Below are 13,929 nucleotides of genomic sequence, written 5' to 3'. Positions count from 1 at the left end.
TCATTTAGTATTGTTGTAATTGTCATTATTACAAATATATATGTAAAAATCGAATGATTAATCGGTATCGGCTTTTTTTTGTCCTCCAATAATCGGTATCGGTATGGCGTTGAATAATCATAATTGGTCGACCTCTAGTACACACTATATCAGTCACTCATTCAGAATTTGACAAGCACTTGATAATGCCTAGAATTTCACGGCGGCATCCCCTTTGTCTGACCGTAATGCACCCTAAAAAAATCCATGCCTTTTGCGGCCAGTGGCCGTTGTGCCCTTCTCTCTGAGTGCTGCGCACTCCACACAGACACATCAGCGACGCAACTGCACGAGTCCTTATCCAATTCCTAGGTGCATATTGAAGATATTGGATAGATAACTGTCCACATTTACTTTTCGTCAGACAACAAGATGAGCAGGCCTAATGAACAGCAAAAGCACGAGCCTATGTCAATCTACTATCCCCCATAGTACAACGGTCGACCTATTCTATTCTGTGCGAGAAATAAATATTCCACAGTTGTGGGATGCGATAGATCCCAAATTAATATAACCACGAGCATTTATAAAACTTTTTTACACAATGTGGTTTACCCAACAGATGAGAACGTTTAGCTTAAAATGTTGATGAACTATTAGGCTATTTCTTCACATTATAAGCACAGCAATGCACCCATGTTAATAAGCTATAAGCGCAAATGTTCCATTAGCGGAAAACACCATTATTAAAAGTGACTGCAAATGCAATTATGCATGTAATGCTTTTATTATAAAGGTGCATTTTTATGGTGAAAATTATCTTCCCCAAACTTGAAACTCACGTGCTGCTTATGCATGCCAGTTAGACGCTACACCCCTTGTAAAGCAGATTTATGTGGTTAATTTTAAGAAGTTATTTGGCCACTTTAGTTGTGATACAAACCGTATTAAAACATATAGGCCAATGGACTAGGCTACATGAGGTGTGCAACTATGATTCGAAAAAGTCACACAAAAATGCATTGTTTCTTATGCTGGGCATCATTCACAAGTGATAATATATAATTCACAAGTGATAGGCTAATATTGTCACCCATCAGACTATGCTTGATTAATCTTGTCTTTATATATACTAAATAATATATGTGTGAAATTTGTTTTGATTTAGAATGGACCATTATCATGCACCTGTATCGATACAGGGGCAGCGGGAAAAATACATGTCATCTATGCACTTAAAAAAGTGAATGGAGGTCGCTTTTCCCCGTGGTTTATTTTCATGCCAGCCTGGTAGGCTATACTCCTGTTTTTAATTATAAGCAATGTGCTTAATATTAGGAAAGTTGAAAAATAAATATAGTAGGCCTAGCCTATAGAAGCTGATTCTCCTCTTTAATAGAGGCCATCAATCTGTTTTCTCTTGCAATTGCATAGCCTATTGAAATTTTGCACAGCATGAGCTCATGGAGTGTTTGATTAGATTGATTTGCATTTATGTCAGAGTGATTAGAGGGACAACAGAGTTCTGAGTACCAGGCAGTTAGCAAGTTTGGTAGACTACTAATGAACATCACCAGCATCAGAGCTTGGAGAAGCCTAATTACGTGACTAAACAGTCACGTGGAATTTGACTGCCTTCATGACTCGTGAATGCCAGTGTGGCGGTTTTACGGTCACCACAACAGCCCTAAGTGTGTCCCTTGAGAACCCATTTTAAAACCCCACCTGTTTTGTTCTCATTTGTAAGTTCCTGATCTCTGTTTAGTAACAGTATTTTTGGTTTCTTATTGGGAAACGTAACAAGAATACAGAGACCCGTGTGTTCACATAATACACATTTTATGCTGAGTTATTCAGAATGAAGGGGGATCAGTAAGATTTCGGGGTTTGGATGATGGTAAAAAGGACCCACTGACTTTTTCAGCTCTCTCACCTAAGGCACTGGCTCTTTTCCCCAGAGGGATACACAGGTGTCACAGAAGGACACTGACTTGAACTTTACAGATAATGTGAGTATGCTTTGAGGCTTATTAACCAAAAGGGCAGAATGACAGACCTTTCATTCCTCTGGGACAGCACCTTAAGGGAGGCCTGATGACTGTGACCAAGTATTCAACTGGAAGGATCACAGCACAAAATAAATTAGGCTATCTGGTTTATTGGGAGAAATGATGAACAGACATGAAACAAACAGCGAATACAATGTAGGCTATATTGTAAAGTACAGCATATTAATTTATAGTATCATTTTGAATATGCCCCATTACTTTCCTTGGTGACTGCAGATGGAATTTAGCTAGATTTATAACTCAACATACTATACAACACACAAGTTATGCAAATAAAACACAAATAAATAAATACATGTATTAACAGACAATTTACAACAAGGGACGAAAGGGTATTGTGCATGCAATTTCTAGACCACACATTTTGTATTGGTCCTCAAGTGCCCTATAACGTCAGTCCTTGAAATCCAGAGCTCCCACCCAGGGAGCTCTGGATTTATACAAGCTGCCTGTGCAGATGTCCTGAATCATGACTACTAATTGATACTTAGAATTGGAGTGCCCTTCCTATGATGCTCTGAGAGGAAGGGTGGGAAAGGCTATGGCTGAAAATGGAGAACACTGTTCTGCTGGATATTTTATATTCTGGATTTGGCAACAACAAGGAACATCGATGTGATCAGTCAAAGGGTTCCAGCATGTCAATATTAGCCTACTTCATGTCAATATTGTCAATATTCTCTCAAACCTTTCAATCTCACCTGTAAAGACTCATGATTTACATATGTTGAAACCAATTGTTGGCGCAAAAAATGTTTTTTTTACAGTCTAATGCTATTGTTGTTGCAAAATGGTTTTATTACTGTCACTGGTAATTTTCCACAGTCACTTTTAATTTTCCCTTTGCTGTAGAGTAACCTCTTCATACACCCCACAAATGAGTGATTTGTTATTTATTCTTATCGCTGGGCACTAAAAGCCAGCCAGGTTGAGTTCACCTGTCTGTTTAGGCTCTAAAGATCTTATCACACCCCTATCTTAGACACATAGGCTGTTAGACCTGGTTAGAACCTGCTTTTATTTGTTTTAATGATGTAAGGGAGTAGAGCTAAATACCCCTTATCTGTCATGTAAGCTTGCCTCCCTCTTTGAGGGTTAAGCAGCTCTTTGTGTAGGTGGAGTATATGAAGACTGAGTGACTTGTAATTAATCGAGATCCTCTCCGGTATATTCTGAGAATTCCTTTCCGGTGTGTCCTGAAGGTTACTCTCAGGGTTCATCCTGAAATCGTGATCTTCCTTGCAGTTGCTCGAATAAACATCTTATTGCCGGCGCCGACAGAGATGGCCGCCTCGCTTCGCGTTCCTAGGAAACTATGCAGTATTTAGTTTTTTACGTGTTAGTTCTTACATTGGTACCCCAGGTAATCTTAGGTTTCATTACATACAGTCGGGAGGAACTACTGAATATAAGGGCAACATCAACTCACTATCATTACGACCAGGAATATGACTCTCCCGAAGCGGATCCTGTGTTTTGCCTTCCACCCAGTAAAATGGATCTGATCCCAGCCGGCGACCCTAAACAACGACGTCGTAAAAGGGGCAAACGAAGCGGTCTTCTGGTCAGGCTTCGGAGACGGGCACATCACGCTCCACTCCCTAGCATACTACTCGCCAATGTCCAGTCTCTTGACAACAAGGTTGATGAAATCCGAGCAAGGGTAGCATTCCAGAGAGACATCAGAGACTGTAACGTTCTTTGCTTCACGGAAACATGGCTCACTCGAGAGATGCTAACGGAGTCGGTGCAGCCAGCTGGTTTCTTCACGCATCGCGCCGACAGAAACAAACACCTTTCTGGTAAGAAGAGGGGTGGGGGGGTATGCCTTATGATCAACGAGACATGGTGTGATCATAACAACATACAGCAACTCAAGTCATTCTGTTCATAATCAAATGTCGACCGCATTATCTACCAAGGGAATTCTCTTCGATTATAATCACAGCCGTATATATTCCCCCCCAAGCAGACACATCGATGGCCCTGAACGAACTTTATCTGACTCTATGTAAACTGGAAACCACACACCCTGAGGCTGCATTCATCGTAGCTGGGGATTTTAACAAGGCTAATCTGAAGAAAAAAACTCCTTAAATTCTATCAGCATATCGATTGTGCTACCAGGGTTGGTAAAACCCTGGATCATTGTTATTCTAACTTCCGCGACGCATATAAGGCCCTCCCCCGCCCTCCTTTTGGAAAAGCTGACCACGACTCCATTTTGTTGCTTCCAGCCTACAAACAGAAACTAAAACAAGAAGCTCCAGCGCTCAGGTCTATTCAACGCTGGTCCGACCAATCTGATTCCACGTTTCAAGACTGCTTCGATCACGTGGATTGGGATATGTTCCGCATTGCGTCCAACAACAACATTGACGAATACGCTGATTCGGTGAGCGAGTTCATTAGAAAGTGCATCAGCGACGTAATAACCACAGCAACGATTAAATCCTTCCCAAACCAGAAACCGTGGATTGATGGCAGCATTCGCGTGAAACTGAAAGCGCGAACCACTGCTTTTAACCAGGGCAAGGTGACCGGAAACATGACTGAATACAAACAGTGTAGCTATTCCCTCCGCAAGGCAATCAAACAAGCCAAGTGCCAGTATAGAGACAAAGTAGAGTCGCAATTCAACAGCTCAGACACAAGAGGTATGTGGCAGGGTCTACAGTCAATCACGGATTACAAAAAGAAAACCAGCCCCGTCGCGGACCAGGATGTCTTGCTCCCAGACAGACTAAATAACTTTTTTGCTCGCTTTGAGGACAATACAGTGCCACTGACATGGCCCGCTACCAAAACCTGCGGGCTCTCCTTCACTGCAGCCGAGGTGAGTAAAACATTTAAACGTGTTAACCCTCGCAAGGCTGCAGACCCAGATGGCATTCCCAGCCGCGTCCTCAGAGCATGCGCAGACCAGCTGGCTGGTGTGTTTGCGGACATATTCAATCAATCCTTATCCCAGTCTGCTGTTCCCACATGCTTCACTGGTACCGGTACAGAGTCAATGTGTGGGGGCACCAGTTAGTTGAGGTCCTATGTACATGTAGGTAGATTTATTGAAGTGACTATGCATAGATGACAACAACAGAGTAGCAGCGGTGTAAAGAGGGGGAGGGGGGGGTGCAAATAGTCTGGGTGGCCATTTGATTAGATGTTCAGGAGTCTTATGGTTTGGGGGTAGAAGCTGTTTAGAAGCCTCTTGGACCTAGACTTGGCGCTCCGGTACCACTTGCTTTGCGGTAGCAGAGAGAACAGTCTATGTCTAGGGTGGCTGGAGTCTTTATAATGAATGTTGGATGAAGCCAAGCCAGATGGAGTCCATCTGTGCCCAGGCCTGCCTGCCTGCCGCCAGCCAGCCAGCCAACACAGGAGGTTTCAGGCTCTGATATTGTCAAGAGAAGGTTTTCTATAGGTGAAATTAACCTGGCTCAGGTCTGCAGCTGGAAACCAAGAAAGGCCTTGCTGAATCACATGAGACTTATGTAAAGATGAAAGGGGCCATATGATCTGGGGTGGCAGGTAGCCTAGTGGTTAGAGTGTTGGGCCAGTAACTGAAAGGTTTCTAGATCAAATCCCTGAGCTGACAAGGTAAAAATCTGTCATTCTGCCCCTGAACAAAGCAGTTAACTCACTGTTCCTAGGCCGTCATTGTAAATAAGAATTTGTTCTTAACTGACATGCCTAGTTAAATTAAACTTTATTTTTTATTTTTAATCTGGCATTGAAAAAAAAAGATAATCTGAAGTACATTTAAGTGTATGACAGTATTTGTGGTTCTACCGATCATCGGACTAATTTGAATCCTTGCTCACCCTTGTTTCCTGCTGTCGCTGCAGTCCATGTCAACATAATGACATAGGGGAAACATCACCAGGCTGTGTTATCCTTACATAATCATAGTGAAAGAAGGCTGCTGGATAAGTGTAGTAAATGTAAACCTACCCAGGTGAAGGTGTGGACTAATTCATATTCAATAAAATGTAAGTTAGTCAACACTTTCACTGGGGTAAGTTTACACTTTAATCTATACAAGTACAAATAAGGCCTACCTCTGTCTCGAGTCATTTTACCGAACCCACAGTGTTGTGGATTGGCTGGTTTTTATGACTTCTTGCAAATGCTGGTGGAGGCATACGTTATCAGGTTTCCACTAGTTCTTGTATCCACAAAATCTGATTTCACAGCCACAATGTCAGATTCCACAGCCACAAAGTCAAAATTGCCCATACAGAAAAGTAATATATGGCAATATATTTATATTACGTATATGTATTATATGGGCATATATGGTGGAAACATACATGTATCCACACATATAAGTACATATAGTGCCTTCAGAAAGTATTCATACCCCTTGACTTATTCCACATTTTGTTGTGTTACAGCCTGAATTCAAAATTGATTTTATAGATTTTCTTTCTCACTCATCTACAAGCAATGCCCCATAATGACAAAGTGAAAACATGTTCTTTGGAATTTTTGCTAATGTATTGAAAATGAAATATAGAAATATCTAATTTACGTAAGTATTCACACCCCTGAGTCAATACTTTATAGAAGCACCGTTTGGCAGCATTTACAGTTATGAGTCTTTCTGGGTACGTCTCTAAGAGCTTTTCACACCTGGATTGTACAACATTTGCCCATTTTATTCTTTTCAAAATTCTTCAAACTCTGTAACATTAGTTATTGATCATTGCTAGACAACCATTTTCAGGTCCTTTTGCCATCGATTTTTTATGTAGATTTAGGTCAAAACTGTAACTCAGCCACTCAGGAACATTCACTGTCTTCTTGGTAAGCAACTCCAATGTAGATTTGGCCTTATGTTTTAGGTTATTGTCCTGCTGAAAGGTGAATTAATCTCCTAGTGTCTGATTGAAAGCATACTCAACCAGTTTTTCCTCTAGGATTTTGCCTTTGCTCCATTCCATTTCCTTTTTATCCTGAAAAACTTCCCAGTCCTTAACGATTACAAGCATACCCATAACATGATGCAGCCACCACTATGCTTGAAAATATGTAGAGTGCTACTCAGTAATGTGTTGTATTGGACATGCCCCAAACATAACCCTTTGTATTCAGGATGAAAAGGTAATTACTTTGCCATATTTTTTGCAGTATTACTTTAGTGCCTTGTTGCAAACAGGATGCAAGATTTTTTATATTTTCATTCTATACAGGCTTCCTTCTGTCACGTTCCTGACCTGTTTTCCTTTGTTATGTATTTGTTTTAGTTGGTCAGGGCGTGAATTGGGTGGGTTAGTCTATGTTTTCTATTTCTATGTGGGGTTTTGTGTTCGGCCTGGTATGATTCTCAATTGGAGACAGGTGTGTATCGTTTGTCTCTGATTGAGAGTCATACTAAGGCAGCCAGGGTTTCACTGGTGTTTTGTGGGTGTTTGTTCTTGTGTCAGCGTTTGGGCCACACAGGACTGTTGCAAGTTAGTCACGTTTGTTGTTTTGTTAATTTGTAGTGTTTTGTTGGTTTGCCATTAAATCATGAATACCTCTTACTCCGCATCTTGGTCCGATCCATGCTCCTCCTCGTCTGAGGAGGAGAACTACATTGACAACCTTTACAGAAACACCCACCAAACCAGGACCAAGCGGATTGGAGAAGGACGGAGAGAACAACAGCAATGGGGAAAAGAGGAATGGACTTGGGAGGAGATCCTAGACGGTAAAGGACCCTGGGTAGAGCCAGTGGAGTGTCGCCGCCCCAAAGCGGAGCTGGAGGCAGCGAAAGCGGAGAGGAGGCATTATGAGGCTAAGGCAAGGCAGAGCGGCTGGAAGCCCGAGAGGCTCACCCAAAAATTTCTTGGGGGGGGGGCTAAAGGGGAGTGTGGCGAAGCCGGGTTGGTTACCTGAGACAACTCCCCGGGCTTACCGTGGAGTGAGATGGCGTCGTACTGGTCAGACACCGTGTTATGCGGTAAAGCGCACGGTGTCCCCAGTACGTGTGCTTAGCCCAGTGCGGGCTATTCCACCTGGCCGCACTGGGAGGGCTAGGTTGGGCATCGAGCCGGATGTCATGAAGCCGGCCCAACGTATCTGGCCTCCAGTACGTCTCCTCGGGCCGGCGTACATGGCACCAGCCTTACAGGTGGTGTCCCCGGTTCGCCTGCATAGCCCAGTGCGGGCTATTCCACCTCGCCGCACTGGCAGGGCTACGGGGACCACTCAACCTGGTAAGGTTGGGGAGGCTTGGTGCTCAAGAGCGCGTGTCCTTCTTCACGGTCCGGCATATCCGGCGCCACCTTCCCACCCCAGCTCAGTACCACCAGTGCCTACTCCACGCACCAGGCTTCCAGTGCGTTTCCAGAGCCCTGTTCCTCCTCCACGCACTCTCCCTATGGTGCGTGTCTAAAGCTCAGTGCCTCCAGTTCCGGTACCACGCACCAGGCCTACTGTGCGCCTCAGCAGGTCAGAGTCGGCCGTCTGCCCAACGCCGCCTGCACTGCTCGTCTGTCCAGCGCCGTCTGAACTGCCTGCCTGCCCAGCACCATCTGAGCCATCCGTCTGCCCAGCGCCGTCTGAGCCATCCGTCTGCCCAGCCCCGTCTGAGCCATCCGTCTGCCCAGCGCCGTCTGAGCCATCCGTCTGCCCAGCGCCGTCTGAGCCATCCGTCTGCCACGAGCCTTCAGAGCCGCCCGTCTGCCACGAGCCTTCAGAGCCGTCAGTCAGGAGCCGCCAGAGCCGTCCGTCAGTCAGGAGCCGCCAGAGACGCCAGCCAGTCAGGAGCCGCCAGAGACGCCAGCCAGTCAGGAGCCGCCAGAGACGCCAGCCAGTCAGGAGCCGCCAGAGACGCCAGCCAGTCAGGAGCTGCCAGAGACGCCAGCCAGTCAGGAGCTGCCAGAGACGCCAGCCAGTCAGGAGCTGCCAGAGACGCCAGCCAGTCAGGAGCTGCCAGAGACGCCAGCCAGTCAGGAGCTGCCAGAGACGCCAGCCAGTCAGGAGCTGCCAGAGACGCCAGCCAGTCAGGAGCTGCCAGAGACGCCAGCCAGTCAGGAGCTGCCAGAGACGCCAGCCAGTCAGGAGCTGCCAGAGACGCCAGCCAGTCAGGAGCTGCCAGAGACGCCAGCCAGTCAGGAGCTGCCAGAGACGCCAGCCAGTCAGGAGCTGCCAGATCCGCCAGCCAGTCAGGAGCTGCCAGATCCGCCAGCCAGTCATGAGCTGCCCTCCAGTCATGAGCTGCCCTCCAGTCATGAGCTGCCCTCCAGTCATGAGCTGCCCTCCAGTCATGAGCTGCCCTCCAGTCATGAGCTGCCACTCAGTCATGAGCTGCCCTCCAGTCATGAGCTGCCACTCAGTCATGAGCTGCCCTCCAGTCATGAGCTGCCTTACAGTCATGAGCTGCCTTACAGTCATGAGCTGCCTTACAGTCATGAGCTGCCTTACAGTCATGAGCTGCCTTACAGTCATGAGCTGCCACTCAGTCCGGAGCTGCCACTCAGTCCGGAGCTGCCCCTTATCCTGGTGCTGCCCCTTATCCTGGTGCTGCCCCTTATCCTGGTGCTGCCCCTCAGTCAACTGCTACCCCTCAGTCTGTTACTGCCTTTTGGAATAGCGGGATTGACATGGAGGGTGAATATTGGGAGGAGGCCACGGAAGCGGGGGTTGACTATGGTGGGGTGGGGACCACGACCAGCGCCAGAGCCACCACCGTGGACAGACGCCCACCCAGACCCTCCCCTAGACTTTGTGCTGGTGCGCCCGGAGTTCGCACCTTAAGGGGGGGGTTCTGTCACGTTCCTGACCTGTTTTCCTTTGTTATGTATTTGTTTTAGTTGGTCAGGGCGTGAATTGGGTGGGTTAGTCTATGTTTTCTATTTCTATGTGGGGTTTTGTGTTCGGCCTGGTATGATTCTCAATTAGAGACAGGTGTGTATCGTTTGTCTCTGATTGAGAGTCATACTAAGGCAGCCAGGGTTTCACTGGTGTTTTGTGGGTGTTTGTTCTTGTGTCAGCGTTTGGGCCACACAGGACTGTTGCAGGTTAGTCACGTTTGTTGTTTTGTTAATTTGTAGTGTTTTGTTGGTTTGCCATTAAATCATGAATACCTCTTACTCCGCATCTTGGTCCGATCCATGCTCCTCCTCGTCTGAGGAGGAGAACTACATTGACAACCTTTACACCTTCTTTTCAATTAGGTTAGTATTGCGTGTAACTACAATGTTGTAGATCCATCCTCAGTTTTCTCCTATCACAGCCTGTGACTATTTTAAAGTCACCATTGGCCTAATGGTGAAATCCCTGAGTAGTTATCATCCTCTCCAGCAACTGAGTAAGGAAGGAGTCGAACAACGCCTGAATCTTTGTAGTGACTGTGTCCCGCCCTGATCTGTTTCACCTGTCTTTGTGCTTGTTTCCACCCCCCTCCAGGTGTCGCCCATCTTCCCCATTATCCCCTGTGTATTTATACTTGTGTTCTCCGTTTGTCTGTTGCCAGTTTGTTTTGTTCGTAGAACCTACCAGCATTTTTCACCTTGCTCCTGTCTTGTCTAAGTTCCTGTTTTTCTAGTTTTCCCGGTTTTGACACTTTTGCCTGTACTGACCCTGAGCCTGCCTGCCATCCTGTATCTTTGCCCCACTACTCTGGATTACTAACCTCGGCCTGACCTGACCCTGAGCCTGCATGCCGTCCTGTACCTTTGCCCCTGTTGTTGTAATAAACATTGTTACTGGGTCTTACGTGATAGACTGGGTGTATTGATACACCATGCAAAGTGTAATTAATGACTTAATCATGCTCAAAGGGATATTCAATGTCTGCTTTTTTTTTTACCCATCTACCAATAGGTGCCCTTCTTTGTTAGGCATTGGAAAACCTCCTGGTCTTTGTGGTTGATTCTATGTTTGAAATTCACCGCTCAACTGAGGGACCTTACAGATAATTGTATGTGTGGGGTACAGAAAAGGTTAGTCATTAAAAAATGATGTAAAACAGAGTGAGGCCATGCAACTTGTGACTTGTTAAGCACATTTTTTAATCCTGAAATAATTTAGGTTTGCCATAACAAAAGGGTTGAATACTTATTGATTCAACACAATGTAGCTTTTCATTTTTATTAATTTGTACAAATGTTGAAAAACATAATTCCACTTTGACGTTACGGGGTATTGTGTGTAGGCCAGTGACAAAAAAATCTGAATATGTTCTGAAGGCACGGTATATGTCGCATATACAGTACTAGTCAAAAGTTTGAACACACCTACTCATTCAAGGGTTTTTCTTTATTTTTCTTATTTTCTACATTGTAAAATAATAGTGAAGACATCACAACTATGAAATAATACATATGGTATCATGTAGTAACCAAAAAAGTGTTAAACAAATCAAAAGGATCCTGTTGAAAAACAAATGATAGTGCCACTAAGCGAAAACCAGATGGGATGGCGTATCGCTGCAGAATGCTATGGTAGCTATGCAGGTTGAGTGTGCCTTGAATTCTAAATAAATCACAGACAGTGTCACCAGCAAAGCACCCACACACCATCACACCTCTGCCTCCATGCTTCACGGTGGGAACCACACATGCAGAGATCTTACGTTTACCTACTCTGCGTCTCACAAAGACACGGCAGTTGGAACCAAAAATTTCACATTTGGACTCATCAGACCAAAGGACAGATTTCTACCGGTCTAATGTCCATTGATTGTGTTTTTTTGGCCCAAGCAGGTCTCTTCTTATTATTGGTGTCCTTTAGTAGTGTTTCTATTGTTGCAGCAATTACACCATGTAGGCCTGATTCACGCAGTCTCCTCTGAACAGTTGATGTTGAGATGTGTCTGTTACCATTTATTTGGGCTGCAATCTGAGGTGCAGTTAAACTCTAATGAACTTATCCTCCGCAGCAGAGGTAACGCTGGGCCTTCCTTTCTGGTGGCGGTCCTCATGAGAGCCAGTTTCACATAGCGCTTGATGGTTTTTGCGACTGCACTTGAAGAAACTTTCAAAGTTCTTGACACTTTCCGCATTGACTGACCTTAACTTCTTAAAGTAATGATGGACTGTCGTTTCTCTTTGCTTATTTGAGCTGTTCTTGCCATAAAATGGACTTGGTATTTTACCAAATAGAGCTATCTTCTGTATACCACCACTACCTTGTCACAACACAACTGATTGGCTCAAACGCATTAAGAAGGAAAGAAATTACACAAATTAACATTTAACATGGCACACCTGTTAACCTCTCTGGGATATGTGGGACGCTAGCGTCCCAACTGGCCAACATCCAGTGAAAATGCAGAGCGCCAAATTCAAATAAATTACTATAAAAATGTAACTTTGATGTAACGGTTGTCCTCCTCCTCTTCGTCCGAAGAGGAGGAGTAGGGATTGGACCAAAGCGCAGCATGAAAGTTTGACATAACGAATTTATTAAAGAAAAGACGAAACACGATAAACACTTCAACGAACTACATTTACATTTACATTTTTACATTTAAGTCATTTAGCAGACGCTCTTATCCAGAGCGACTTACAAATTGGTGCATTCACCTTATGACATCCAGTGGAACAGCCACTTTACAATAGTGCATCAAGATCTTTTAAGGGGGGGGGGTCAGAAGGATTGCTTTATCCTATCCTAGGTATTCCTTAAAGAGGTGGGGTTTCAGGTGTCTCCGGAAGGTGGTGATTGACTCCGCTGTCCTGGCGTCGTGAGGGAGTTTGTTCCACCATTGGGGTGCCAGAGCAGCGAACAGTTTTGACTGGGCTGAGCGGGAACTGTACTTCCTCAGTGGTAGGGAGGCGAGCAGGCCAGAGGTGGATGAACGCAGTGCCCTTGTTTGGGTGTAGGGCCTGATCAGAGCCTGAAGGTACTGAGGTGCCGTTCCCCTCACAGCTCCGTAAGCAAGCACCATGGTCTTGTAGCGGATGCGAGCTTCAACTGGAAGCCAGTGGAGAGAGCGGAGGAGCGGGGTGACGTGAGAGAACTTGGGAAGGTTGAACACCAGACGGGCTGCGGCGTTCTGGATGAGTTGTAGGGGTTTAATGGCACAGGCAGGGAGCCCAGCCAACAGCGAGTTGCAGTAATCCAGACGGGAGATGACAAGTGCCTGGATTAGGACCTGCGCCGCTTCCTGTGTGAGGCAGGGTCGTACTCTGCGGATGTTGTAGAGCATGAACCTACAGGAACGGGCCACCGCCTTGATGTTAGTTGAGAACGACAGGGTGTTGTCCAGGATCACGCCAAGGTTCTTGGCGCTCTGGGAGGAGGACACAAGAAAACGAACGATGACAGACCTGAACATGGAACTTACATAAATACATGAAGAACTCACAAACAGGAACAGACTACATACAAGATCGACAAAACGAAACAGTCCCGTGTGGTGCACATACACAGACACAGGAGACAACCACCCACAAACAAACAGTGTGAACAGCCTACCTTTATATGGTTCTCAATCAGAGGAAAAGTCAAACACCTGTCTCTGATTGAGAACCATATAAGGCTAATTACAAATGATCTACACATAGAAACACAAAACATAGAATGCCCTCCCCAACTCACACCCTGACCAACTAAACACATACAAAATAACAGAAAACAGGTCAGGAACGTGACAGAACCCCCCCTCAAGGTGCGAACTCCGGACGCACCACCAAAAGTCTAGGGGAGGGTCTGGGTGGGCATCTGTCCACGGTGGCGGCTCAGGCTCTGGGCGTGGTCCCCATCCCACCATAATAAATCCCCGCTTTTTTAGCCTCCTCCCAATGACCACCCTCCAAATTAACCCCACTGGATTAAGGGGCAGCACCGGACTAAGGGGCAGCACCGGACTGAGGGGCAGCACCGGACTGAGGGGCAGTACCAGAATGAGGGGCAACACCAGATTGACTGGCGGATCCTGGCTGGCTGG

The sequence above is a fragment of the Salvelinus fontinalis genome, chromosome 18 (assembly GCF_029448725.1).
Source record: "Salvelinus fontinalis isolate EN_2023a chromosome 18, ASM2944872v1, whole genome shotgun sequence".
Classification (NCBI taxonomy): Eukaryota; Metazoa; Chordata; class Actinopteri; order Salmoniformes; family Salmonidae; genus Salvelinus; species Salvelinus fontinalis.
The sequence above is the reverse complement of the archived record's forward strand: the minus strand, read 5'-3'. Positions refer to the sequence as shown.